The 27,364-nt window shown below is 49.0% G+C and overlaps 1 protein-coding gene across 14 annotated transcripts in view; it reads left to right on the top strand.

Annotated features, from left to right (window-relative positions):
* The first annotated feature begins 5,040 nt into the window (after window positions 1-5,040).
* The window catches only part of PRRC2B (proline rich coiled-coil 2B), an 82,935-nt gene continuing 60,611 nt past the window's right edge, over window positions 5,041-27,364 (top strand). For 7 of the 14 annotated variants that reach the window (XM_057725312.1, XM_057725314.1, XM_057725313.1 and 4 more), the window contains exon 1: window positions 5,041-5,254. The gene's annotated coding sequence lies outside the window, so the exon portion shown is untranslated. The remainder of the gene's footprint in view (window positions 5,255-27,364) is intronic. The other 7 variants (XM_057725321.1, XM_057725317.1, XM_057725320.1 and 4 more) reach the window with 2 other exon arrangements.

Raw genomic sequence — 27,364 nt, 5'->3', positions numbered from 1 at the left:
ATATCTTTGCTTAGCTCACAGGAAACATCCTGATCAGACCCACCTGTGAATGACTGCAGGCAGGAGGAAATGAACACGTCCCTTCTGGAGGCAGACCTGAAACAGGAAATACTTGACTTTACTCCTTCCACTTTTAGTATAAAAGAAGCCTGATCCTAAGTCAGGCAAGATGGTTCTTTGGCACATGAGTCTGCCATCTTCTCAGTTTGCCAGATTTCCAAATAAAGTCCCTATTTCTTGCCCCAGTAACTCCTGTCTCAATTTATTGGTCTGTCTTGCCACAAGCAGTACTAGCTTGGACTCAGTAAGGCCTGGAGGTAGTGAGAGCTTGATGAATCAGTTTTTATTGTTGTTGTTGTTGTTGTTTTTTTTGAATGCCCCTTAACGTGAGAGTTTCTTGAACAGAGGGATGATTTATTTCTCATTTTGCCATTTCTTAGCACTCTGACTGGCCTTGCCATAATAGATCTCAGTAAATATTATTTTCAGTCAGATGGAATGTCTTCACTAGACAGAATGAGTGGAGGTTTGGATGAGACATGGGCTGGGGAAAAAACAAGAGGTCCTGAGAACCAGGAAGATTATCTAAAAGTAATCTGCCACCAATCTTCCCCTCTCTGTGTGAATCAGAGGCACTTGCCCAAAGCACACAATAAATGAGGATAGAAAGAGACCCTAACTCAGGTCTGTCTGACTCCAACTCCTGCACTTTTTTTTTTTTAACCACGGCTCCATGCTGGGGGCAGGCCCAGGAGAAGGGCGTAGACCCAGTGCCTGCTTCTGGGTTTAGCTTGGACATCCACTGAGGAGGTGAGCTGCCTGGGCCTCTGTGCTTTCTGGAGCCTGCGGGTGGTGTGCATGGCCATGGTGGATAAGGCCCAGGCTCTTGTGGCTCTGAGTGGCTGAAGGGAGACTTGGCCTTGAAGCCAGATGCGGCCCCCAGGAGAGGCTTCCAGGGCTGCCCCTGGGCTCTGTGCTGGGCCAAGGCTGGCTCCCTGTTTGTGTTCAGTGTCTAGTGTTCCTCTACTCTTTTCCTTCAGTTGGACATTGACTTGCCAGAGCTTTCTGAGGTCTGGATGGCCAGAGAAGCTCTCCTATCCATCTGGCAGCCAGGCGGTGGTGGGTGAAGGCCCGGTAGCCTCAATTGATTGATCTGTAAAATGGGGTTGATAATAGATCCTAACTCACAAAATCATGGTGAAGAGGCTTGGGATATACAGAAAGTGGGTGCAGCCACAACAAACCCTCAACAAGTGTGTATTCTCCTTTCTACTCAACTCTGTCACCTGCTCCCTGTAGGAACTCAGGCAAATCACTGAATCTGTTTTAATTTCCTGACCTGAAAGTACTCAATAAATGCTAACTATTCTTGGGATTTCCCTGGTGGTCCAGTGGCTGGGACTCTGCACTCTCATTGCAGGAGGCCCAGGTTCACTCCCTGGTCAGGCAACTGACAACTGGGAGTTCACACGCTGCAACTAAAAAAAAAAAAAAAAAAAAAAAAAATATATATATATATATATATATATATATATATATACATACATCCTGCATGTGGCAACGAAGATCCTGGCACAGCCAAATAAATAGATAAATATATTTTTTTAAATGGTGACTATTCTTGATGGAGGGATGAAAGAAGCCCAGCAAAGTCTTAGACTCTCCACACAGTGGAGTGATGAGGGGAAGCTTTACTGGCTTCCATTTGAGGCCAGGATTGGACACGGCACCGGCAGAGGTCAAATTCTTTCTCTGAGTCTCCAGATTCTCTCTCCCTTCAATTTTTTCTTCTTTCATTCAATCATCTCTCATTAGGCACAGCGTGCTGCAGATTGGGGGCTGGGGGCTGGGGAATTAAAAAATGAATAATTCAGTGAGTCTGTTTGGATGAGCTCCTAGTCTTGTAGGGGACACAGATATGTATAAAAATGACGGCTTGGGGCTTCCTAGGTGGCGCAGTGGTTAAGAATCCGCCTGCCAATGCAGAGGTCACGGGTTCGATCCCAGCTCCAGGAAGATCCCACATGCCGCAGAGCAGCTAAGCCCGTGTGCCAAAAAAAAAAAAAAAAATGACGGCCACCAGCAAGACTGGGGCTGTGACAGAGGGAATGTCAGAGGGTGCCAGTGGGGGTTAGAGAAGAAGAAAGCAGAGGAAAAAAGAAAGAGAGAGAGAGAAAGAAGAGGGAGCATAAAGGGAGGCAACTTTCTAAAGGAATTAAAAGAAAAAAAAAGACCTGAATCTGACCAATGACAGGACTTTCCATATTCCATGACAAATTAATGCAAAGGAGGGACTGTCCTGGTGGTGCAGTGGTTAAGAATCCGGCTTGTCAATGCAGGGGACACGGGCTTTGAGCCCTGGTCTGGAAAGATCCCACATGCTGTGGAGCAACTAAGCCCGTGTGCCACAACTACTGAGCCCAAGTGCTGCAACTACTGAAGCCCGTGTGCCTAGCATCCGTGCTCTGCAATAAGAGAAGCCACCCCAATTGAGAAGCCCGTGCACCGTAATGAAGAGTAGACCCCACTCGCCACAGCTAGAGAAAGCCCAAGCACAGTGATGAAGACCCAAGGCAGCCAAAATATAAGTAAATACATAAATAAATTTATTTAAAAAAAGAAATTAATGCAAAGGAGATTCATATCTAGACATAATGTGATTTTAAAAAAGAAAATCATGAATACATTTATAAATATTATACAAAAATATTAAATTTCAACATAAAAAACAGTGATCACATTTTAGGACAAATAAAATTCTGAGTTCATAAAATCTGTAATTTGCTGTGAGAGACAGATGAAATTCTCTCTCTGGCTCAGTTGGGGGGTCCAAAGAGATTTCTCTACTCATAAGCTGAGTTGCAAGTTTCCTACTATTTAAAAGAAAAGGGAGAAAAAAATCAACAACTAAACCGAACAAACTCTGGCCCCACTGATTCATGCCGGTTCTCCGCAGCTTTGCCCTGCTTGGTCTACTCACTCCGTACTTCCTTTCAGTGTTCCAGCTCTGGGTACTGCTGTTTGCATTTTTGTTTAGTAACTTTAACGAAACGAAACTGTCTCCTTGAATGTTCTTCTCTATATCGCAGGCAGTCTCTTGGAGCTAAATGACCCCAAGGTCCAGCCTTGGTCCAGCCCTCATGCTCTGCTCTCTCCTCGCTCCTTCCTACCTCTGTCCTCTCTGGGTCCTGAGTTCTGGGAGAGCTTGGACAGGAACCTTCAGGATCCTGGAGAAATCCCAGGTGCCAGCCCCGGATGACAGCCTCAGATCATGGACAACAGCCCCCTTACCTGCCCTAGCATCTTAGCCTTGTTTTCCCCAGGAAAGGTTCAGACGTCGAAGACTAGCACTGCTGGGTTCAAATCCTTGCTGCACCACCCATACCTAAATTAGTGACCTCGATTTCCTGATCCAAAAAGTTGGAACAATCATAACTGTCTCCCAAGCGTTGAGTTATCTCCTGTAAAGTTCTTAGCAGGCTGCCCAGCTGGGAAAAGTGTTCATAAACAGTACCTATCACTGTGGCTGTTGTCACCCCAGAGAAGTGCAGAATGAGAATAATTTCCGGAATCCGGGACAAAACCCGGGTTTTGTGGTACAAGTGAAGAAGCCTCCGCTGCCACCGAACTCCCAGGGACTTAGCAGCCTTTGCTGTCCCCAGAGGGCGTCACTCCCCTTCCAGATCCGCCAGAGGAGTGGAGCACTTGTCCACTTGACTTTCTCCCTGCTTGCATCTGTAATAATATTTCCTCACCTGTCTTCCAGAGCACTCAAAGCCCTCCAAACTTTTCACCTTTTTTGCTTCTCTGTAACCTCCTGATTCTTAAAGAGTCCTGGAGTCCCTTACCTCCCAGCCAACAAAGTCAAGGGCAAGACACATTCTTCCATTCAACAAACCAACCACTATCTATTAAGCACCCACTGTGTGCCAGGCACCATGACACGTGCTAACCATAAGCTTAACCCTAACCCCAGTTAAGCAGAAGTGGGTTACCTTTCTTCCCAGATCTGGCTCTGTGGCCTGGGGCAAGTGACTTAACCTCTTAGGGTCTCCATTTCTCAGCTGTGAATTGGAACAACGATGTCTGGGCGGGAGTTGGGATTAAATGAGACCAACCACTGCCCTGCGGCTGGCGTTCACCTTTGGTGTTTACGGCGTCTGTGGACTTTTGCCAAAGGTGATTTGGATTCCAGGTTCTAGAGACATTTCTTTTCGTCTTTGCTTTTTCAAATTCTTTGCTTTTCTAATTGCCAAAGTATCTAGGATAAAAAGCGAGACTCGCCCTCAGCCCTCGCGACCTCAGACCGCAGAGGTAGCCGAGAGCAGAGTGCAGTCTCCCTGACCTTTTGTTTTGCGTTCACACAAACAACACACTCGAGAGAACTGGCTTCTTATTTTTCATCTTACTAACACGGAATACAGTATCTAGACTGTGCAACAACCTTGCTTTTTGAACTAACAATGTAACATTATTTCAGTTTCCTTTCCGCGCTTCTCTGGAGTAGGTATTGTAACAATATCCGGGCTCCCGTCTGGCCGCAGGCGCTGCGGTTCCGCAGGGGGAGCGGGCGGAGATCCGGGCTGAGAGCTCTCAGCCCTCCCCTCCAGCCCGCCCTGCGTCAGGGCCCCCAGCCCCCTCCTTCCGGACCTCTGTCCCCGCCTCGCGCCCCCACCCCCTGCCCGGGGCCGCCTCCCCTGCCCAGCCGCCCCCCTCCGCGGGCCCCAGGGGCCCGCGGCCCGGCTCCCCCCTTCCCCGGCCCCCAGCTCGCGGCCCGGCGCCCTCGGCCCTCCAGCCCGCCTCCGGGCCCCTCCCAGGCCCCCCTTCTCTCGCGCCCCTCCCCCCTCCCGGGCCCTCCCCCTCCCGGGACCCCAGCCCCGCTCGGGCCCGGGGGCGGGGCGGGGCGGCGCCGGGCCCGGGAGGCGCGGCAGGAGGCGCGGCAGGGGGCGCTGCGCGGGCCGAGGCGCGGCTGCGGGCGGTGGCGGCGGCGGCGACGGCGCGAGGAGGAGGCGGGGGCGGCGGCAGGCGGCAGGCAGGGGGCGGGGAGCCGAGCGCGAGAGGGAGGCGAGCGGCGAGACACAGGCTCCGAGGCTCGAGCGAGCGAGCGACGAGCGAGCCCGGGAGGGAGGGAGGGAGCGAGCGAGCGAGCAGCCGCGTCGGCGCCTCGCAATCCGCCGCCATCCCGCCGCCTCCGCGCCCGACCGCCGCCCGACCGCCATCGCCCGGCCCAGTCGCGCCCGCGGAACCAGACCAGGTGGGCCCGGGGCGCGGGGCGGCGCGGGGCGGCGCGGGGCCGGGGCGGCGGCGGGCGCGGCGCTAAGATGGAGGCGGCGCGGCCCGGCCGGCTTTGTCTCGGCGGCGACTGACTGACAGCGGCGCCCGGGCCCGGCCGACCTTTGTCCGCGAGCGCCGGGCTCGGCCCGCCCCGCGCCGCCGCTGTTGGCCCGCGGGGCCGGGCCGGGGGCGGCCGGGGGGCGGCGGGCGGCCCGCTCGCCATTGTTGTGGCGGCGCCGCGCGGCCTCCCTCGGCGGGGTCGGGCCGCTCCTCCCGCCGGGCCCGCCGCCCCGCATTCCGGCGGCCGCGAGAGCCTCGGCGGTCGGGGCTGCTTTCCTGCCGCCCGGTCACATCTTGCTTCTTCGGGAGGGCGGCCCGGGGTGCAGAGCCGGGGTCGGAGCCGGCGAGCCTTTTCGGGTCCCCCCCCCCGCACCCCCCCCCCGGGTGTCCCCGAAGTTGGTGGTCAGGCGCTGCCGGCCGTGTGCGAGGGGCAGGGGGTTAACAGCCGCCCAGAAGGCCGCGGTGTGAGTGCGGGAACAAGAGGATTATTTTCAAAACACTTAATGCTCCGTTGCTGAAAATGTTTAATAATAAACAGGATGTCGCTGCTCAGGGCCTGCCAGATGGGGTTTTTTCCTCCCTTCCTTCCCCCCCTTCCCCTGCCTTCTTAGTAAAACCCAGCACTGTTGAAATCGCGGGTCTCCGAAGAGTAGGTTTGCCTACATGCAATCGGAAGGTGTTTTTTCCCTTTTCTTTGCTCCCTCTTTCTAAATATCGTGGGAGGTCCGAGCCCACCTTTAGGCAAGCCGAGGAGGTGTTTTTCAGGGGAATGGTTCGCTTGAAGGAAGTGGGAGAAGGGGGGCTGGGAGGCTCTCCGGAGTGTGTCATTTTGCCAAATGGCTGCCCGGGAGAAACCTTTAGAAGGCTTTGGTTTACAGGATGGTTAAATTGTGCCTGAGATTCCTGGTTTTTTTTTTTTTAAGGTTTTGTGTGCATAGCATCCAGTTTGGTTTTTGTAACCATCCGTTTGAAGTCTTAGCATGGGTTCTCCGAATCCGATTGCAGCCATCTAGTCCTGTCTGCGCAGTGCTGTGGTGTGAGGTGGGACCGGGGAGGCCCAGGCTTTGGGGTGCAAATTCTACTTCAGTCAGAGAACCCTGAAAATCTCAGCGTCTTCACTGGCATACGCAAGGACATTGCATCCTCTCCCTGAAGATGGTGAAGGACCTAGAAGAAGGCCTGGCACACAGTTGGTGCTTAATAGTCGTTTCTCCTATTGGTGTTTGTATGCCTGCCATCAAGTCCTAGGGTAGACGTTAGCCACTTGTGGTGCCACCCGTCTTGCTGAGTTGGATGCCACAGGTGCTGGGCCAAGGCATGGCCGGGGAGAAGGACTTCACGGCACAGAACATCACTGGGCTCTTGCTTATTCGGTGCTGGGCCTCTGTGGGGAGACAAGGATGGGAAAGAGCAGCATTTGAAGCCCTCAAGAACTACATAGACCTGGCCTGTGTGGTGGTAGGACTCTGTCTTTGAATGGGAGGTGCCCACCACTTCCGAGGCTGTTCCTGCAGCTCGGTTTAAGGCACAGCGGAACAGTACGAGATACTAGATGCTAAGGACAACCAGCAGAGGCCCGGGGAGCCTGCCTCTTGAGGGTAACTACTTTCCTTGGGGAATGGAAGATAATGGTTTGCTTGTTTGGGCAAGTGTGTTTCTTGGAGCCTGGATTCTGGTCCACATTGGGTTGCCTTATGCAAGTCTCAGCCTCAGCTCCTGCACCTGTAAAATGGGAATAATTATCCCTTGCTTGGGGTATCTGTTGGGGCCCTTGGGAGCCTCACATACTATTTGCAGCAAAGCACTTCCATCCTTGGGAGGGTGATGAAAATGTACGTTTTTGTTGGTTACCTAGTTTTCTGGTTTCTTTCTCCTAGTTCCTGATCTTTTTTCCTCTTGTCTTGGTTGGTGGAACCACCCCATATTCTATCCCCAGCTAATGTTTTGATTTAGCCTGGAAGCACCAGAATGGCCTAGAAGAGCTAGGCTACTCAGCCAGATCTGGGGTGTGTGCTGTTTATGGGAGACCATAGGAGGGACTGAGGCTAATCTGTGGGATACTGACCCCAGTCTTGGCCACGATTGAGGGCTGAGACCCAGGTTACCTCTGAGACAAACCTGTAGGTTGTTTGTAAAGGGTCCTGGAGACGACTCTGCTTGGACATGTGGTGGTTCTGCAGACTAGTGGGAAATTTGTTTTGGTTCATGTTGGCATTCCCACAGCCATCTTGGTTTTGTTTTGTCCTTTTTTTTCTTTCTCTTTTTTTTTAAACCCCCTTGGAACCTCCTCCAGGTCTCCTGGCTGTGTGACTGAAACATTTTAGCAGGTCCAGTCATCCTTTCAGTTTTTCTTGCCTCTTGCCCATCCTTTCTGAATTGTCTGGCTCTGCTCTCTTGGCCAGCTGGTTGGTTATGGGAGGTGACAAATTAGCTGCCCCTCCCACAAGCCTTTTTGATTACCTGTGAATTTCACTTACTGCTGGCTCCCTAATGCTGCTTGCATGGTAGAGGGGCCTGTCTCAGCCTGTTGTGGGGGCCTCTCATCCCCTACCACATTCTCTGTCCCCTCCAGGTTCCTTCAAACCCGAATGGTTTAAAAAGAGAGCCTGGGGAAGGAAGAGCCAGAAAACCTTGGGAGAGAGGAATTTCAGGAATGGCAAGTCAGTACTAGTTCCTGCATGGTCTAGTTGCCTGGAGCCTGGCCCAGGGATTTTTGTTTTGCCTTTTGGTTGGCCCATCCCCCACCCTCTTTTAAATTTCAGTTTTTTTTTTTTCCTGGAGGATTATTTTATTGTGCTTTCAAGATTTTTTTTTTTTTTTTTGCCTTGCACAAAGTACTGACTCATGTTGCTAATGGCTGTATGCTGGTCGTATGTCTCATTATTCTACTGGTTTAAGATTGTTCATTTCTATGTTTGTTTCTGTTTCAAACCAGAATAGGCCAATTGGGCCAGTACACATATTTCTTAATTTGATAATGAGGCTTCTCTACTTTCAAATGTGTGTATCTTGTTATGGGTGGGCAGGTGCTAAACAGGGCCCATCTACACTAGATTTTAAAGCAGTGCATTTCCCTCTGAAGAATAAGATTTCCAGCAGAGATCTGTGGGGGTTTGTGTCCTGAATCTCATGTTTTAGTCAGGGCAAACTAAACTGCTTTCTTTTCCAATCGTAACTTGATTTCTTTCTTAAGATTCTTTTCTGGGGCTTGTACACACTTGGGAACCTTGGATCTGTCATTTGGACAAAGAAATAAAGGCATAATATGGAATATATATGTATACATAACTGTCATTTTCCTGTACACCTGAAACTAACAATATTGTAAAGCAACTATACTTCAACGAAAATAAACAAGGATTTATTGCATATCACAAGGAACTATAATCAATATCTTGTAATAATGTATAATGGAAGATAATCTGAAAAAGAAAAATATATATGTATAACTAGATCACTTTGCTGTACACCTTAAACTAACGCACGCTGTAAATCAACTGTACTTCAATTAAAAAAAAAAAGACATGGCCTGTGGTGCTGGAGATGAGAGAGAGGTGAGAGATGGCAAACCTTCTGGTGAAATAAAGTTGTTTATGACAAGCTTTTGGGTGTACAAGGTGCCATTTGGACCGGCCTCCTCCCCTGGGAGCTCGAAGACCTGGGCTCTGCTGTTGGTGATTCCAACGTGCCAACGTGTGGGTGGCAGGTTGGAATCTGCTCTGGGAGGGAGGCCTGCCCTCCGTGACTTGAGCCAAAAGTCTCGTTCGAGTTTGTTCTTAAGCTGTACTTGTTGATTTTTTTGTTTTGTTTTTTTCTGTGTTGCCTGAGCTGAGGGCTGGGTTGCTGCTGTTAGGTGCCAGCAGCGTGGTTGGCTTGTAAAGCTGTGCATGCAGCAGGAGGTCTCTGGGGGCAAAGAGAAGTCTGTCTGAAGTTGCTGCCGGTCCTGGTCCTTCACGTTCTCTCTCAGACGACTTCCTTCCGCTCCCACCTCTGCAGCTGGTTTTGTAGCTCTGCTCTATATCCTTTCTTACTCCTTTCAAGAAAACCACCAGCCTCTTCCTCCTTGTGGTGCAGAAGCAGTATGTGTTGCTTTTAGAAGTCACTGCCGAACATGGGCCATGCATGGTGCAAGGCCCTTTAAGTGCATTTTTCCGCATTCATAAAAGGAACATTTTCACTGAAGAAAAAATTGCAAAATACTGAAAAGAATAAAGACAAAAAAACACAAATCACCTGTAACCTCAGCATCCAGAGATAACTACATTGACTGGTGTATTTTTTTCCTTTGAGGATATGTTTTTTTCAAAATTAGAAAAATAGTACTATATATACTATTCACAGATTAGAGTTCCTCTTAATGTTATGATGTTTCCCTGAGTTATTGAAAACATGATTTGTTAATAATTACACAATTGCTGTTATATGGATAGGGCCATGATTTACTTAATCCTCTATTAGACATTTAGATTGTTGTTGCCCATTTTTTGTTCTTATAAACAAAACTTGAGGGAGCATCCTTCCATGTAAACCTTGGGTTCACTTGCTGATTACTTCCTATAAGTGGGATTTCCGGGTTGGAGGGTGTGCGGGCTCCTGCTTATCCCTCTCTGGAGCAGCACCAGTTTTCTCCTTCAGCCCTTGGTCACTTCCATCTTCAGCTTTGGGCACGAGACGGCTTGCTTCTTGGACCACTAAGTTCTGGGTGTCTCAGTCCTGGTGAAGCCTTTTGATGCGTGGCGGTGGGGTCTTACTCCATTTCCTGGTCTGAGTCAGGACGAGTGTCTTAACTTAAACATTTATTGTTCTGGGGATGCAGATGTGGATGCCGCACGTGTGTCCCTCAGGAGCTCACAGAGGCCTTCAGGAGCCCTCACCTCCACTCCATCATCACCCCACCCATGATTCTTTCCTAGCCCTGTTGCTTTGCTTTTTTTCTTTTCTTTTCCTCCTCTTGCTTTTCTTTACAGCTCTTTTCACAACTTTAAGTATAGTTTTTTTTTTTAACAGTTATTTTATTGTGGTAAAATACACATAACAAAAGTTACCATTTTAACTTTTTTTTTTTTAAGATTGATTGATTGATTTTTGGCTGTGTTGGGTCTTTGCTGCGTGGGCTTTCTCCAGCTGCTGTGCTACTCTTCTTTGCGATGTGCAGGCTTCTCAGTGTGGTGGCTTCTCTTTTAAGGAGCACAGGCCCTAGGCGTGCAGGCCTCAGTAGTTGTGGCACACGGGCTTAGTTGCTCCGTGGCATGTGGGATTTTCTAGGACCAGGGGTCGAACCCATGTCCCCTGCATTGGCAGGCGGATTCTTAAGCACTGTGCCGCTAGGGAAGTCCCCCTTTTAACCATTTTTAAGTGTACAGTCCAGCGGCGTTAAGTACATTCACAGTGTTGTGCAACTGCTGTCTGTCTCCAGAACTTTATCATCTTCTCAAATTGAAGCTCTGTACCTATTAAACATACCCCCCCCCCCCCACTCCCCCTGCCCTGGGCCCTGGCAGCTGTCATTCCACTTTCTGTCCCCATGAGTTTGATTAGTCTGGGTCCCTTAGATAAGTGGAATTATCTGATATTTGTCCTTTGGTGAATGGCTTCCTTTACCTGACATAATTTTTCAGCTTTATCTATCTGTGTTGTTGTGGCATACATGCAAATTCCATTCCTTTTTAAGGCTGAATAACATTGCATCTCACACACACACACACACTCTCTCTCTCTCCCTCTCTCTCTCTCCCCACATTTTGCTTATCCATTCATCTGTTGATGGGTGACAACTTGAAAATACATTTTCATTTTTATTCATTGAATCACCCCTCTGCCCTGGTGGAGTGAGTGTTGCACGAAGCAGATTCTGTTGCTTCCATTCCTCCCTGTGCTCTGTGTCTCACACAGAGGCGCTCTGTCAGCACATTTAGCAAGAGTGATGGGGCTACTTAAGGGGGCCTGGTGGGAGCCCACCGAGAAGTCCAGCCCAGCTCAGCTCAGCCTGGGTTCCTAGTGGTCAGGGAATGCCTTCTGGAGAATGCAGTGGACTTGAAGCTAGCACCTCTTGAAAATAGTAAGCAGGCCCTGGAGTATTAAAAATGTGTTTCTAAGTTGAAATCAGAAATGTGTGGGCCGCAGAAGAAAGCTGGTGGGTCAGCTTGCTTTCCAGGGCACCACGCCCTTTGTGGACGTGGTGGGAGTGCTCTGGTGGGGCGGGGGCCGGGGGCTGGGGGCCAGGGCTGCCCAGGAGGCAGATAGGACTTCAGCTCCAGGCATTGAGTTGATTCTCCCAACGTGCTTTGAGCTCACCTCCATGTGAAATGGAGGGTAGATCTCACTGCAGGACCAACTGGCAAAAGAAGGTCATCTCCAGCGCTCTTTCCACGGTTCCTTTGTGTCTTTAGAGCTTTTTTCGGCAGGTGTTGTTTACATCCAGTTCAGAGCTTAAAGAACTGCTCTGTTCCAGGCCGTCCAGAACACACAGGCCAATCTGGGAGGGCCGACCTGTCAGTGGAACTGAATGGGCTGAGTGTTCAGAATTAGTTGGGGAGAGTGAAACATTTCCCTGAAGCAGAAAGTGGAATTCTTTCTGATACTAAATTAATTACAAGAGTATACTTACTGGAAGAAAAAGAAAAGAAAAAGCAAGCAAGAGAAATGAAAGCTCTTCCTTCTGTCTTCCCGGGTGGTAGTAGCCACTGTTTATGGTTTGGTGTGTGTATCCTTCATGTGAGTATGGCCTTTTGTAGGCAGGTTTTTTAAAGAACAAAAATGGGATCATACTAGTTTTTCCTCATTTTCAAACTTATGAGCATTTTTCTGTACTGGTATATGCAGGTCTATCATACTGTTAATGTTTTAAAAAAAATACTTAGGAGGTTTTTAAAAAATATGTAAGTGTATGGAAGAAGAAAACAAAAATAGCTCTTCATCCCTTGGCCCAGATATTCCCAGTTGACTTTTTAAAAAAAGTAGTTAGAAAAATTTAGTCTGTATTGAAAAGCATAAGGGTTCTTCCCCAGTCTCTGAAAGGAAACCATTATTTGAAGTTTCTTGTGATTCCTAATAGAAAAACGAATTATACACATTACCTGTCTGTAACATCACTTACTGTCTTGGTGTGCTCCAAGAGAGCCTTTATAGATGGACTACATCACTCATTTTAGCAACTACAGGGAGTATTCTGTGGGTATACTTGATTTAGCCTGTTTCCTATTGGTGGACAGCTGGGCTATTTCTGATATTTGGATATTACACACTTTTGGTAAAGTTCAGTCAAATTTCTCTTCAAAAACATTATATAACTTGTATATAATAGCAAGTGGGAGTGTAGTGTGGATTCTTCCTGTTTGGTAAGAATTCTGTTAAACTCCTTTTCAAAAAACTTTGTGCCAGTGAACGGTGGGCTTTCCTAAACGCATAGCCTTTCGGGGTCCTATTGGGCACGCACAGCTCCCAAATGAAAAGCGGTGACTGTTGCAGGCTTCTCATAGTTGATGTAGGATCTCCGGCTTTGATTGGTGTGGACATGTGTATCAGAAGTGGTGTTTGCTGTGGCCTTCCCGTGCAGAAGTCCCTGGGCATCCCATTGGCGGGGGTGGGTGGGGGGTGGCGGGAAGCACAGGTAGCAAGATCTTAGTTTGATTTTCCTTATCAACTAAAACGATGGTGCTTGGCATGGATGTTTTCTTCTAGCCTTGTACACAGGACCTTGGCAGAGAGAATTCAGAGACCTCCTGCATTTGGAGCTCTCACATAGCCCTGCCAGAGATTTCTGAGGCTCACGTCGCAGCCCCTGATGGTCTTGTTCGTGCAGGACTGTGTGGGATTAACCCGGAAGGCCCGTGCTCTGTTGCACTCAGTTCTCTATTCAACCACTTGCCCTCCGCCCGGACTTTCCTGCCTGCCCATTCTAGGGAATCACACCTAGTGGGTGAAGTGGAAACGCCTGGGTGGTGTTTCATCAGGCCGGGAGCCATGGGGCCCGGGGGAGGTGCTGGTTGGAATTACTCAGCTCTGGCCCTTGGGGGCTGTTATTGTTCGTGTGAACCTAGAGAGAATTCGCAGGGAGAGTTGGGGATGCCTCACCCCTACCCCTGCGCCTTTCCTGAGGGAGAGGAGCACTTGGCTCTGATGGTCAGCTGCCTTCAAACCCAGGTTCTTCCACCCGCAAGCTGGATGGTTAAGAGTGTTTCATCTTTTGGAGTCTCCATTCTCTTTGTCTGCAAGATGTAGCACCTGCCTCCTAGAATTGGGGGAGGAGTCAGTGGGTCCTGCGCTGAAGTGTTTCTAAGGTGCCTGGCGCAGGGCATTCAGGCTCTCAGTAAACAGTAACTGTTAGTGTTTCCTGGATTCAGCACTAGCTGAGGGCCTGGGGGTTTGGAGTAGGCAGGCTCATACACTTGGGGCTGTTTTGTTTACTAGATGCTGGCGTTTCTAATTGTGTCCTAAGCCCTGTGTTACGCGCTGAAGATTTAGACCCAAGTCAAACAGCCCCTGCCCTCACCTCCAGGAGCTCAGACACCGTAACCAACGGCCTCCCCTTGGGGCGGGGCCTCGGGGCTCATTCTGCTGTCCACCTCTCCCCAAGGTGAATACCCCCAACAGGAGCCTTTGATCACTGGCTGCTGCCCTTCACTGAGTCTGTTCTGTTCTTGGAGAGTTTTAGGCAGTTATCCTGAGAGGAATAAAGATAGGGTTTGTTAAAGTTTATGATGTCAGGCAGACAGGAGTGTTGGTTTCTGCTGCTTACACCTTCCTGGACCTTGAACAGGCCTCCTTTACCCCTTCGAGCCTGTTTCTGTATCTGCCTGGTGGGGACGGAACCTGCCTCGCAGGGATGCTGTGATGCTGGCACTTAGCTCAGAAGCAGGGTGAGGTGTTGATTCTATGTTGCTCCGGTTACATAGACCTGAAAAGTGTAACAGTACAGGTCTGTTACAAAAAACCCAAACACTCCAGAAGTCCACAAAGTAGAAAATAAAAGTCATTCCTTCCTGCCAAGAGATGAGTGCTGTCTGAAACACAATTTCATTTTATACTACCAGGAATGTCTTAAGTGCAGGTGTGAGTTCTAACCCTGAAGTGAGCACGGGCAGGCGGGAGATATGACTTTATAGATGTACTTAAGACATTTCCTATGTGGTTCCCCAGTCCTTTCCTGTTCTCTTAAGGAAAAAAAGAAAGGACTGTGGTAATTCTTTGTCCACCTGGTCACACCTAGCAGCAGCAGAGAGGAGGTTTAACCAACGCTGCTCTCCAGAAATCTTAAGGTGACGTGGTAGGGTAATGATGTGAGACTTTGGGATACAAGGTCAAGGTGGGCCGTGTGCTCTGTGATGTGGACGTGTTAGGGGAAGGGGCAACACAGTCTGATAGTTCAGGAGCTGGGGAGAGACGATGGAGTGGAGTGGGGCTGGGGGCTGTGAGAAGAGAGTTCTGTCAGGATGGGGAAGGCGTTGTAATACCCGTCTGTCGTAAATAACCAATGAGTGAAGTTAGTGTGTGCGAGGGCCCTTGTTCCTCTTTTCTTTTGCTGAAATGACGGGTTGGCATCCCTCTGAAAGCCCCTGGGCAACACTTGGCCCTTATCTTTGGGTTCTTCCTTTTTGTGACTTCAGACCTGGTCTTGCCTGATTGGTGGCCCCGGGGACTGTCATCGTCCTGGGTTTCCTCTAGAGTCTGAGGCTTGGACAATAAATAGCACGTGGGTTCCGGGGCTGCAGTCTTTTGGGCTTTGTTGGAGATCATTTACACCAACCCAGTCCTTTTAGCCCCCCTGCCTTCAGTATATTTGGATTTATTTTCTTCGAGGTGAGGGTGGCTTGGGGGGGTTTAGTTGTTAAAGAATCATCTCTATATCAGCAGACACCCTCCTGCACGTGGCTGAGCTCTGAGATGGCGAGGTAGAGTGAGAAGGGGCGCAGGGCGACCTTGGTCTGGTGCTTCACCTCTCGGCCTCCATTTCCTCATCTGAGTGGGGGTGACAGTGAGGACAGCCACCCTGGCGTTTATTGGCAGGATCCGCTACACAGTTGTAATTGTTATTCCGCCAGCCTAGTGGAGCAATGCCTCACTTGGAGTAGACGGGGCGTTACCACACAGGTGGCATGGTTGGTTGTTAAGCAGTCTCCTCTGGGGCCTCTTCTCTGCCTCGTGCAGGCTGAAGATGCCAGGGCCGCAGGTGGAGCAGGGCTGCTGGGAGAAGGCGGGGTTCTGTCGTTCTAAGTATGCTGTGTTCTGCATGGCTGTGGGCAGTAGCTGCTGGAGGGCATCTGCCTCCTGTGTGCTGCACCTGATGAGGGGTCTGGGGTCTGAGGACTGCTGGTTTCTCTGGATGGGTCATAGTTCTCATCTCCTTCCTCACCTTTCTGTCTGCCCTTCAGTTCTTTGGGCACAAACTAAAAAGATGTTTCATAGAAGTGTCAGGTGGTACATGGGTATTGGCCCAAGTGTAAAGTTACATGTCCCGGGACATTGGTTGTAGCATTGTCTGTCACAGTACACGTTTGGAAATGATTTACACATCTGTCTGTAGAGCACGGGTAGATAAAAATGTGGCACCAGTATGCAGTGAAATACTAGGTAGGCATTAAAAAGTCTCACATTGGTATGTGTTTTCTTGAAAAGATGACCACGGTATATTAATAAAAGACAGCAAGTTGCAGCATACTGTAGCAACAACCCACATTTGTAGAATAAAAATCTGAAGAGCACGAACTGCTGATAGTTTTATGCCGGCTGAGAAACAAGGCGTGGAGGATATCCACAAAGTTAACAGTGGTCACCTTTTGAGTTGGATTGACTTGCTTTGCATGTTTTAATACCATTTGAATTTGTTATACTGAATGTGTATTAGAAACACCTGTTAGTTACAGGGGTAACATGTAAATTTAAATGTGGAGACACACCTGTGGGCCAGGCCCGGGGGCTGATGTACTGTTGTTGGCTCTTTCCTGGCAAGAGTTTCATCCAGGCTACTTGTTTTGCTCAGACCCACCCTGTGCCTTGGCTTCTGGAGCTGGAGCCCTGATGGTTCACAGGAATCCAGCGAATTCAGTCCCGTCTGTTTGTGTGTCAGTGGTCCTCGGAAGCCGCTTTGTTGATCTGGTTGGAAGGAACAATCCAATACAAATGCTGTCTCCAGCTTCTGGCCTCTCCTACGTCAGAGTGTACCGTGTAGAACATGGATTTCAGTGGCGTTTGCAGAGTGCTTCTCACTTCCTAATTCACCCTTATTTGGAAGTGGAAAAGGAGGGAGAGACGGAAGTAGAGCTATGTGTCATGTGTTTCTTTTATTTGCCAGGTCCTTGGTAAATTTTGACCCTGGGCAGGGGGGCCTATGGGTGGCACATCTGTCAAACTGTCCACTCCGGCTGTATATTGAAATTGCCTTTTTAAGTTTTTTATTTAAAATTTTTTTCTACTTGCTAAGTTAACAGCACATGCAAAAGGTGAGATAGGCCAGTGGCTCTTTGCAGGCTGCAAATAGATTTCTAGCGGGAGTCCTCTCTGGCAGCTCAAGCCTGTGCGCCTGTGAGCTGGGTGGGTAGGGACTGACCCCACTGCCCATGAAGGAAGGCGCCGTAACAGTGTAAGTTGGTCAGTAGTGATGACGATGGTCACTGGAGCAAGTACTGTGCTTAAGACAGACTTAAGACAGACCCCTGTGGGTGAGGAGCCCGGAGCCGGCGCACCCTGGGCCCACTGGACCATGTATTAAGAGCTGAGTTCCTTACCTGACATGGTGCACATGCACCACCACCCTGGGGGTGTGGATAGAGCCAAGGAGTAGTGTGGGCATTTTATTCTGGGCCTCAGGGCCCCTTGGTGGCCAGCGTGGACCTCATGATCTCAGTAGCAGGTGTTTCTCTAGTGCCCACTGTGCACCAGCACTTCCGGAGCGGTTGCCTGGATGTCAGGCTGACCTGGGTTCGAGTTCAGGTTTTGCCATGCCTTAACTTGAAGATAGTGACTTTCGGCCAGTCCTTTAACCTCACTGAGGCTTGGTGTCTTGTCTGTAAATTGAGGGTACAAATACCTTTCTTTCGTTCTTTTTTTTAAAATAAATTTATTTATTTAATTTATTTATTGGCTGCATTGGGTCTTAGTTGCTGCACACGGGCTTTCTCTAGTTGCTACGAGCAGGGGCCACTCTTCATTGTGGTGCGCAGGCTCCTCATTGTAGTGGCTTCTCTTGTTGTGGAGCACGGGCTCTAGGTGCGTGGGCTTCAATAGTTGCGGCACATGGGCTCAGTAGTTGTGGCTCGTGGGCTCTAGAGCACAGGCTCAATAGTTGTGGCGCACGGGCTTAGTTGCTCTATGGCATGTGGAATCTTCGCAGAGCAGGGCTCGAACCCGTGTCCCCTGCATTGGCAGGCAGATTCTTAACCGCTGTGCCATGTAGGAAGTCCCACAGTTTATCTATTCTCACAGTTTATCTATTTTATTTCTTGTTTCAAAGAACTCCTGTTTTAAAATTCAGCTTTATTCAAATGTGTTCATTAAGTTACTTTTGGCTTTTTTCTTTGTTAATTGTTTCTGCTTTCCTTCACGTTCAGTTGTGTCTTTTTTCTGACTTCTTATATCTGATGCTTAATTTAATTTCATTCCTTTCTGTTAGGAATTTTTAAGTTTTTAGATGATTAAATTTCCTCTACAATTTTGTCTATTTCAAAAGTTCAATGTATCGTGTACTTTTCTCCATCTGTGCTATTTTCTAGGTATTCTGCAGCTATGGTTTGAATTCCCCTTTGAGTCAAAAGTTTTTAAAGAGGGATTTTTAAGTTTTCCAACTGATAGGGTTATTTTTAATTCTGCTTTCATTATACCTTGTTTTATTGCACTGTGGTCAGAAATTTTTGCTTTTCAGAATATGGGGTTTTCCTTAAAGTCTCATATGTAGTCACTTTTTCAACATGTTTGCTGCTCTCCCTCTATGACCCCGTCTGTAATTTGAGCGGGCTTTGATCTATCAGTGTGTAGCGATTGCCATGTTTTCCAATGTTTTCTACTTATGGTTTTTTTTTCCCTTTAAAATTGCTCTGCGAACATAGGTTCACGCTGCTCTCTTCATTCTGCTTCTTCCTCTTTTGTGTCTGGCTTCTTCCGTGCAGTGTTATATATACTTGTGAGTTTCACGCATGTAATTGTGTGGAGTTCATTCCTTCTCATTTTTTATTCCAGTGTTATTGAGATACAGTTGACAAGCTGTACAGGATAATGATTTGACTTTTATATATATTACGAAAGGATTACCACAGTAAGTTTAGTGAACATCATTTTATTGAATACATAGATACAAAATTAAAGAAATAGAAAAAAAAAAGTTTTTCCCCGTGATGAGAACTCTTCAGATTTCCTCTAACAGCTTTCTTGTAGAATGTACAGTATGTTAATTATATTTGCATGTTGTACATTTCATCCCTGGTACTTACTTATCTTATAAATAGAAGTTTGTACCTTTTGACCTCTTTCATCCAGTTCCCCCTCCCCCTCCCTTCGCCTCTGGTAACCACACATCTGATCTCTCTTTCTATGAGTTAGTTAGTTAGTTACCTAATTACTTTGTTTTTGGAGTATAATTGACCTACAATACTATATTAGTTTTTGGTACCCAGTATGGTGATTCAGTATTTCTTGTACGTTTCAAAATGATCACCATGTTAAGCCTAGTTACCATCTGTTCATTCCTTCTCATTGTTAAATAGTATTCTTTTATGTGAATATAATATTTATTCATTCTAGTGGTAATAGATTTTTAGCTTGTTGCCATTCTGAGCTACTCTGAATAGTGCTGCCATTAACATTCTCTACCCGTGTCTTTCATGTGTGTGTGTATGTGTTCTGTTGGGTTCACACCTCGGAGTGGAATTGCCAGGTCATAGGGGAGTAGACGGCTGCCTGTGTTCCAGAGATAGTACCAATTGGCATGCCCACCAGCAGTGCAGGAGAGTTGTCCTCCCTCCACGCACTCATCTGTACCTGGCCTTGTAAAGATGTTGTTTCTCCCCACACTGATCTCTAGGTTCCGTGTAATTCCAACCACAGTCTCAGTGGGCTTTTGTTGTTGGTTGTTTAGAAATTGACAGACTGATTTGTGAAATTTATATGAAAATGCAAAGGGCCAAGACTAATCAAAGCATCCTGAAGAACAAAGCTGAAAGGACGTATATTACTGGATGTCAAGACTTTATAAAAACTACAGTAAGGCAGCACAACGTTGGCAAAAGGCCAGACAAATAGACTGATAGAGTAGAACAGAGATCTTGAAACAGACTGCATATAAGTAGTCACTTCATTCACGGCAGAGGTGCACATGACAGATGGAAAAGATGGCCTTTTCAAAAAAAGTACTGCGAAAATTGGATTCTCTATATGGAGATGGGAGGAAGAATTTTCCATCTCAAATCATAACCAGGATCAGTTTTTGTTTTTTGTTTTTTTTAGATGTATCTTTGTTAAGGGGAAAAGAAGGTAATTTTGTCCTTAAGTAATTGTTTAGAAGTTGTTTAAAGGTTGTTGCAGAGTCAGAAAGACAAGAGAATAGGACTAAAAGCTGCATGGATATAGAAAGTTATAAAAAATCTGCAGGGAAAGAAAAAAAAAGTGGTCAAGCTGGCTTAGATCAAGTAGATTTATCTGTGAGGTCTTAATTTAATATCAATAGTATACTCATGTAAAACTAGACTTTTCTCCCTTAAAATGACTAAAATTCTTGGGTTATTAAGCTGCTCTTCATGAAAGACCAAAAGGTTTTTCTTTACCTTTTAAAACAATCCATCTAAGGAACAGACTCTGTGACTAATCAGAATATTTTCCTATGCTGTCTTTATCATGTTCTCGATTATTTCAAAGAAACACATTTTATCATTTGCTAAAGAGCTAAGGTTTTTCTTAATCAAAACTGTTACTTCCTATATTTATCATTAAAATCTTTTATCATCACTTTTAACCAGGATCAGTTTTAGGTAAATTATAGAACTAAACATGAAAGAGAAAACAGAGCTTCTAGAAGAAAACAGGAGAGTATGATCTTGGAGAAGACAAAACTCTTTAAATAGGATACAGAAAGCACTACCAAAATAGAGAAGATTGATAAATTAAACTACCTTAAACCTTCTATCTTCTGCTTTTTACAAATGCTCCAGTAATGCGACAAATACCGTTTTATAATTGCCCAGATACATTAGATAATCTGTGAGTTCTGTTTATCCCTTGTGACCCTCTGTCGTGCTCTCATCAGGACCGTTCCTCTCTTGCTACATCTGCCATCTTGGGCTTTCTGTGGTTGTCATTCTTGGTCTTGTCCCTCTGTTGGATCTCTTGTTTCTTGGAGAGAGAGAGAGAGAGAGAGAGAGAGAGAGAGAGAGAGTGTGTGTGTATCAGTTGGGGAATGTGAGCATCAAGTAACAGCAACTGTCTTAAGCTGCCTTAAACAATAAGGAAATTTATTGGGTCAAGTAAGTAGAACTCCAGCGGTGGGCAGGTTCCGAATTGGTTGGTCCTGTGTGAGGTGTTGTCCCTAAGGTATCTCATTTGTCTTGGGGGGGGGGTGGTGTCCCTGGCCGGGGGATGGGCTTCTCCCACAGAGCGGGCATGCCCCTCCCCCGAGCTGGGTGTGGGTCGGCCTCCCCAGGTGGGGATGGCGCTGATGAGAAGCACACAGCTGTGGCTCATGAGGGCTCCTAGCCATTCGCGTTGTTGCTCCCTGGCACCTTTTTGGGGCCGGGGGCTCTGGCTGGCTTTCAGCAGCTCCTGGGTTCTTGTCTGTGTCAGGTATTTTCATCAGGTATTTTGTAGAATGCCCCTTAGTTGCGATTTGTCTGATACTTTTCTCATGATTAACCTGAGGTGGTGGGGTTTTGGCTGTCATATCTTTAATTTTTCTTAGGACTTTTTCCTGTTTTTTGATTGCGCCTTAAAAAAAGAAAATCCTGTTTTCGTTGCATGTGTGCAGCATCTTTTTTTAATTTCCTGAGGACACTAATTTTGTTACATGTTTTTTAAAAAATCTTCGGTTCCTGGCATTGTCTGTTTCCTCCACGATCTTTCGTTTGTCTGTTTATTTGGTTTCTGCCCTTTAGTTGAAGTCTCAGATACACGCAGCCAGTTGGTAACCAGGTGGGTGGGTCAGAGGGAGCTCTTGGGGGCGGGGTGGGTGGTTGAGAAGCCAGCCTTTTATTCTTGAGCCCCAAGTGTCTGTGTCTGTAGGTTTTCAGGAGAAGGCTCCCTCTTTACCCAGGGTATGAGAGAGGGAGGTAATTGGCTTGTCTACCACTCTCCCCTGAGGCCAACAGCAGAGGGAGTCTCAGGCCCCCATGGTTTGCTTTTCACCTATGTACTTAGCTTCTTTTTTTAGCTCCTTTCCTCACCCCCACCCCCTTTGACCCTGGTGTTCTCAAAAGTCTAGACTTCTCTTATTTAATTTGTCCAGAGGGGAGGGGGGAGGGGGAAGGACGTGGAGGCTGGCTGTTGCACGTGCAGTGCTCCCAGCTTTAACCCCCTCCTCCTCCCCGCGGCCTTATAGGCTTTCTGGGGTCCTCAGTTCTTTGGATCCTCTAATCTCCTAAATCGTCCCTGTCTTTTGGGTTCTCTTTGCTGTTGTCATTTGAGAGGGCTTCGGAACGGTGAGCCTGTGGTTCTCCTGCCATGTTCAGCCAGGACATCCCTGTTTGCTGAGTACTTCCTGTGAGTCAGGCGGAATCGAAGGGAGGGTCGTTTCTGGGATGCGTGTGCACGTGTGGATGGGTACACAGTCACATTTATGTATATGTGTGTTTGAGTAATTGTGTGTGTGTGTGTGTCAGTTACACATGATTGGTGGTGGTTGTGTCAGAATGTGTAGAGCTGCCATTTGCTGCAGTGGCTGCAGAGTATTGTGAGGCCCTGAAGAAAGGGCGGGTTGGGATGTCCGGTCATTTGTCACTACCTCCTTTCAGAAAGTGAGCTCTCTGTCCCTGCCCTCTTGAGAACGGAGGGAGCCTGAAGGTGCAGAGAGTGCAGGGTGGTGGGGAGGTAGTGACCAGGCCTGGGACCACCTAGTCCTCTTCACACCCTGGGACCGTTCTTGCTAGTCCCCGAAACAGCCTTCCAGAGTAGATTTTCTCTCCCTACTGTGGCATCTGGACTCGCAGGCTCCTTCCATCCTGGCAGTCTGTGTGGAGAGAGAGCTGCTGCCTGCAGTGGGGGATTCTTCCTCGCAGGGAGGGCTTGCCCCAGGGAGTTCTTGCCGGCGGCGGTGGCTGTTACTTGGTGGATGCTGGAACCAGTCTCTCTCTCTCCCCTCCTGAGTTTTTTCAGCAGTGAATCTGTGAGGACCTGGGGTTCAGGAAGGTGGAAGCAATGCTTTCTCCTGGGCTAAAGAAAAGCACTTCCTGCCAGTTAGTCCTGCCTTTTCTAGCGCCCAGATTCCAGCTGCTACAGGTGACGTCATTCCTACGGGAAAGGCTTTGGGTGTAAACAAAGTCGCCACTGGCTGGGACAGGGACAGGGAGAGTGACAGCTGTGGCTGTGTCCTCCGTGAGCTTGTGCTCGGCCTGTCTGCCGTACTCTAAGCTGTCCTTAAAATCATTTTCATAACTTTTTTTAAACAGAGCAAATCTGTTTAGAATTTATATAGTATTTTATGACCTGCATTGCTGAACTCTTTCGAAGTAGGAAACAAAAACACGATAGAACAGTGTAGCAGGGGGCAGGGTAATTGGCACTGCAGCATGGTGGCCCCTGAACTTGAGTGGCTTGTGCTAGTGGAGAGAGATCTAGCAGTAGGAGCTGGTTGACGGGTGATCTTTTTTTTTTTCTTCTTAAGGCTCTACAGTTTTTCTAGATCAAGCATGTATTCCTTTTGTTACTAAAATGTTAGGGGGAGCAGGTGAGCAGCACAGGGATTACGCGGCTCCCTAGGGCAGCCCGTCCTGACACCAGCATGTGGTCGCGTTGCGTATCCCTGCTTATTGCCCTCAAGCGGGAAACCTTGAAACTGGGGCAGTTTAGTGCTGTTTAAAGTCTGGTCACAGTGGAGTGTTCATCTTGAGGGTTTTCTGAGCATTAAAGTGCATCTCTGTCTCCTGAGAATTAATTAAAGGGGTCCACAAGCAGATCCTAAACACCCGGGAAGTTTTGATTGTGGCTTTGAAGGTCTGCTCGCTGCATCAGGGTCCTGAGACGGCAAAGTGGGGTCAGGTCCCTGGAGCCCAGAGGTAGGTGGGAAGTTGGAGGGTTCACTGGTTGCGTAGGAGTCTGGAAGGGTGAGTAGTGTTGCAGGGCCGATTGTCGGGCAGAGCCAGCCGCCCATGGTTGAGAGCCTGCTAAGGGCAAGTGAGCACTAGGTCACGTGTGTTGTGTTCGTTCTTTCATTTATTCCTGATGTCAGACCTGTGAGGTGGGTAACAGTATGTTCATCTCTATTAAATCCACAGGGAAACAGGCCAGTGTGGAGGCAAGTTGCATACCCGAGTTTGGAGAAATGAGAGTGGCGGGGGGTGGGCTGGGATGAGACTGGGTGGTGGTTTGGAGCTGAGCGTTGGGCTAAAGGGTTTGGATTTGACGCTGGAGCAGTGGGATGAGATTTGAAGGTGTCTGAGCAGGTGCTTGTGACCTGGTTTGGTTCTGATGGAGGGGTTTAAGGCTGGGCAGGGAGTGCTGACTCTGAGGTTCAGGGAGCTGGGGATGGGGCTTGCAGTCCCCAAAGTGTGCAGGAGAATTGGGGGCAGGGAAATGCTCTGGTCCCTGCAGCACAGGCCTTCGTTTTATTTTTAATTGCTGTGTCTTCCCAAGTGTGCTGTCCCCTCGGGGGTGTGGCCATCTTGGCGGGGGCGGGGGGGGGGCTCCTGTTTCCCATGATGCTGCTCCCACCCCTTTGCTGTTCCCTCAGGCCTTTTTTTCAGGCAGCTTGTTCTTGGAGAGGTTTATGCTGTGTTCTGCAGGCGCATAACAGACCTGTCCCGCAGAAACTTCGCCTGCCTGGGGTCCTGCTGGTGGAACGACTGGGCCCAGGCCTCAGCTTTGCAGGTGGGCCAGCTTCTGCCTACTAGGGACTGGAGATGCGTGGGGCCCTGCGCTTCTGGTGGGCCACCCTGATTTTCTGACTGGGGCCCTGTAGGGAGCCCCAAAGCTGGAGGTGTGGAGCTGATCGTGCTGGTGATGAGTGGGGCAGCAGAAGCTCCCCTGGAAACCCGGGTGGGATTCCCTGCCCCCCACTCCCACCCTATCCTGGGGCGTAGTCCTGGGGCATACGTGAACCCTTTTTTGTTGAATCCATTTTACTGTGTTGTATGGTTTTCAATATCTGTTTCTCCCTTTGGAGGAGGAGTCAGCCAACTGCAGCCCCAAGTCCAGCCCCCCTCCTGTATTTGTAAATAAAGTTTTTTTGGTGCTCAGCTCTGCTGCTTTGTTTCTGTTGTCGGTCGCAGCAGGCAGGGTGGTGGAGCGGTGGTGATGGGGATGTTTGCTCTCTGCCCTCCGCGGAAGGCACTGTGGTGCAGCCTGCTCTGGAGGGTGGGCTCGACCACGTTCCCAGCACCTAGCAGCCCTGTGTCTGCTACACAGAGTGGGTAGCGCACGTCTGAGAATTTGAACTAGGTGATGTGGCGCCTCCGTGAAAAGTTCTTTTTTGGCAGACACTGACATGTTGGAGAGGGATGGAATTACTTGTTCATCCTGTACTGGGTTTTGTGGGGATGGATCTTTAAGTTCTGACTGAGACTGGACAAGCGTACTGTCTGACGACCAGGTCCTTTACTGGCCCACTGCTTGTTTCCCCACCTGTTTATCTGGGCTGCTCTCAGCTTCCATTCCTGTTGGATCCTGCTTTTTGGTGTGTTTTGCGTAGCAGTAGGATCTGCCCTTTCCTTCCTTTCTCCCCACCCCAGGTTGAGGGCTTCAGCTTGTGCCTCACGGCCATGGCACTTAGACGGAAGATGCTTTTTTTGTGGCTCGTGGGTCTTCCCCAGTGACCATCTCTGCTCTGAGCAGGTGGGGCCCTGGCTGGAGCGCACAGTGGGTCCTTCAGAGTTGGTGACTGAAGGAAAGAGCCATGTGGTGATGGCTGCAGGTGTCCTGAGGGTTGAGAACTACTTAGGAAAGCAGATGATTTGACCAAATGTTACTGGACTCAGGGAGACCTGCAAAAAGCCTGGATTTGCCCGGTTGTAAATCTGGCTGTTGGCAGCATTGGCATGTGTAAAATGTTTGTCTTTGAACACCTGTGCAATCCCGTCATCTGTGCAGTCGCCCAGAATGCAGCCTTTGAGCTGGGGTTGCTCTGTGTCAGAGCCAGTGCCCTCGCCCTCTCACAGGCAGAGCCTCAGCAGCCTGGAGGCAGGGTCCCCTGGCTGGGCAGGTGGTCTGTGGCCTGCTGTTCCTGTCCTGCCTGGGCTCCGGGCCTGGCTCCAGCGCCCAGTGGCCTGTGGCCCTGGACAGGTTGCCTGTCTGTCCTGACTGCACCATCGTGTCCTTCTCTGTACAGCAGGCCGATGACAGTAGTGTCTTCCCGAGAGGGTGGAGGGTGGGGAGTGTCGGCAGGGTACCCGGCCCCCCCCCCCCCCGAGTGCACCGCTGGAGTGCTTCCCCGGGAGTCCCTGGCCCCCAAGCGGGAGGGAAATGAATCCTGTTGCTGGGAGATGGCTTTTGATAAGCTGGAGGGCGGGAGGGCCTCCCTCCGGTGGATGTGGACCAGAGCAGGCATCAGGTGACCTCCCGGGTGGCTGCGACCGACCGCTGTCTTGAGGGGCGGGGCTGGAGACTGAGTTGCCTTTGTTGGCGCGTCTTCCTGGTTGTGTTGCTCCAGCAGAGCCCGGCCTCTCAGCACTTCTTTCGGGAACTTGCCAGAATAGGCAGACCTGGATTTGTTTCAAAGTGTCCTTGTCTTCGTTCCCCAGAGCTGTCTCCACACGAATTTGGGGTCCTTCTTTCCTCTGTTTTCTTTTAGACGAGGCGTTTTCAGAAGGCACGGGGGAAGGGCCTCAGGTGCCTGCTGTGTGGGGAGGAGGGCTCACAGCAGCGGGGGCTGGGCCGGGCCAGGCCCCGGCACTTCCTTGGCTGGTAGCTGTTTTATATGTAATACCGAGGATCCAAATGAGATCTTGTTTAGAAAAAAAAACCCCCAAAAACCCAGGGATGAGTTCTGTTGCCTACAAAATGGAGAGCGAGCAGCGTGAAAGCCGTGGCTGCACTCCAGGCTTGGCTTGTGCTGCCTGCAGCACCCAGCGCCAGGCTCTGACCCGCCCAGAAACATGTTCCCTCGCCTCCCCGGCTGCATGAGTGACACCCACATATTTGCCTGCACGTCTCTGCCATCTGACAGGCTGGTCCAGCGTGTGTGTGTGTGTGTGTGTGTGTGTGTGTGTGTGTTTTGACAGATAGACACACAGCACATATTTGTGAGGTGGTTAAACCCTTACTAACCTGACCTCATGTTTGTGAAAACTGAGGGGCAAGCAGAGTAGCCAGATGAGTGTGGGGGGGCAGAGCTGGGCCCCAGATGGGACACTGATTCACTGGAGGAGATGCACGCCTGTGTACCACTGGGGAAACCAGAATGATTTTATTTGTATTTTGGATTTGTGTCCAGTGAAATCTGGCTTGATGAAAGAACCCTTGCATGCCCTGAGGCTGGTGTCTGTGATCTTATTTTGTAAAGGACTAGGTAGTGGACAGTTGCTGCTTCATGGGCCAGTGTGGCCTCTTGCGTATTCTTTAGGCTGGCTGTAACTTGCCCACCGTGCTCTGAGGGAGAGCTGGGGCTGAAGGAAGTCCATCTGTGCAGTCTTACTGTGGAGCACTACAGGGAACACGTGTCAGGGCCCTCCCCCACGGGTGTTGTTTCCATAGCAATGGTGACTCAGGCGCATTGCCTGTTAGCATCCCAGGTTTCTATAGAGGTACAGAATCCAGTCCCCATGTGTGGTAAGACATGGCTGCTTTGACAGTAAATCACGTGTAATCCCATGGCTGTGGGTTATCAACATTGGTAAGTTTGATTTTAGAACCCACTGGCATTTGTGAAATCTCGTCTTGGCCCCTCAGTTCTGTAGGTGGGGAAACA

The sequence above is a fragment of the Hippopotamus amphibius genome, chromosome 2 (assembly GCF_030028045.1).
Source record: "Hippopotamus amphibius kiboko isolate mHipAmp2 chromosome 2, mHipAmp2.hap2, whole genome shotgun sequence".
Classification (NCBI taxonomy): domain Eukaryota; kingdom Metazoa; phylum Chordata; class Mammalia; order Artiodactyla; family Hippopotamidae; genus Hippopotamus; species Hippopotamus amphibius.
The sequence above is the reverse complement of the archived record's forward strand: the minus strand, read 5'-3'. Positions and strand labels throughout refer to the sequence as shown.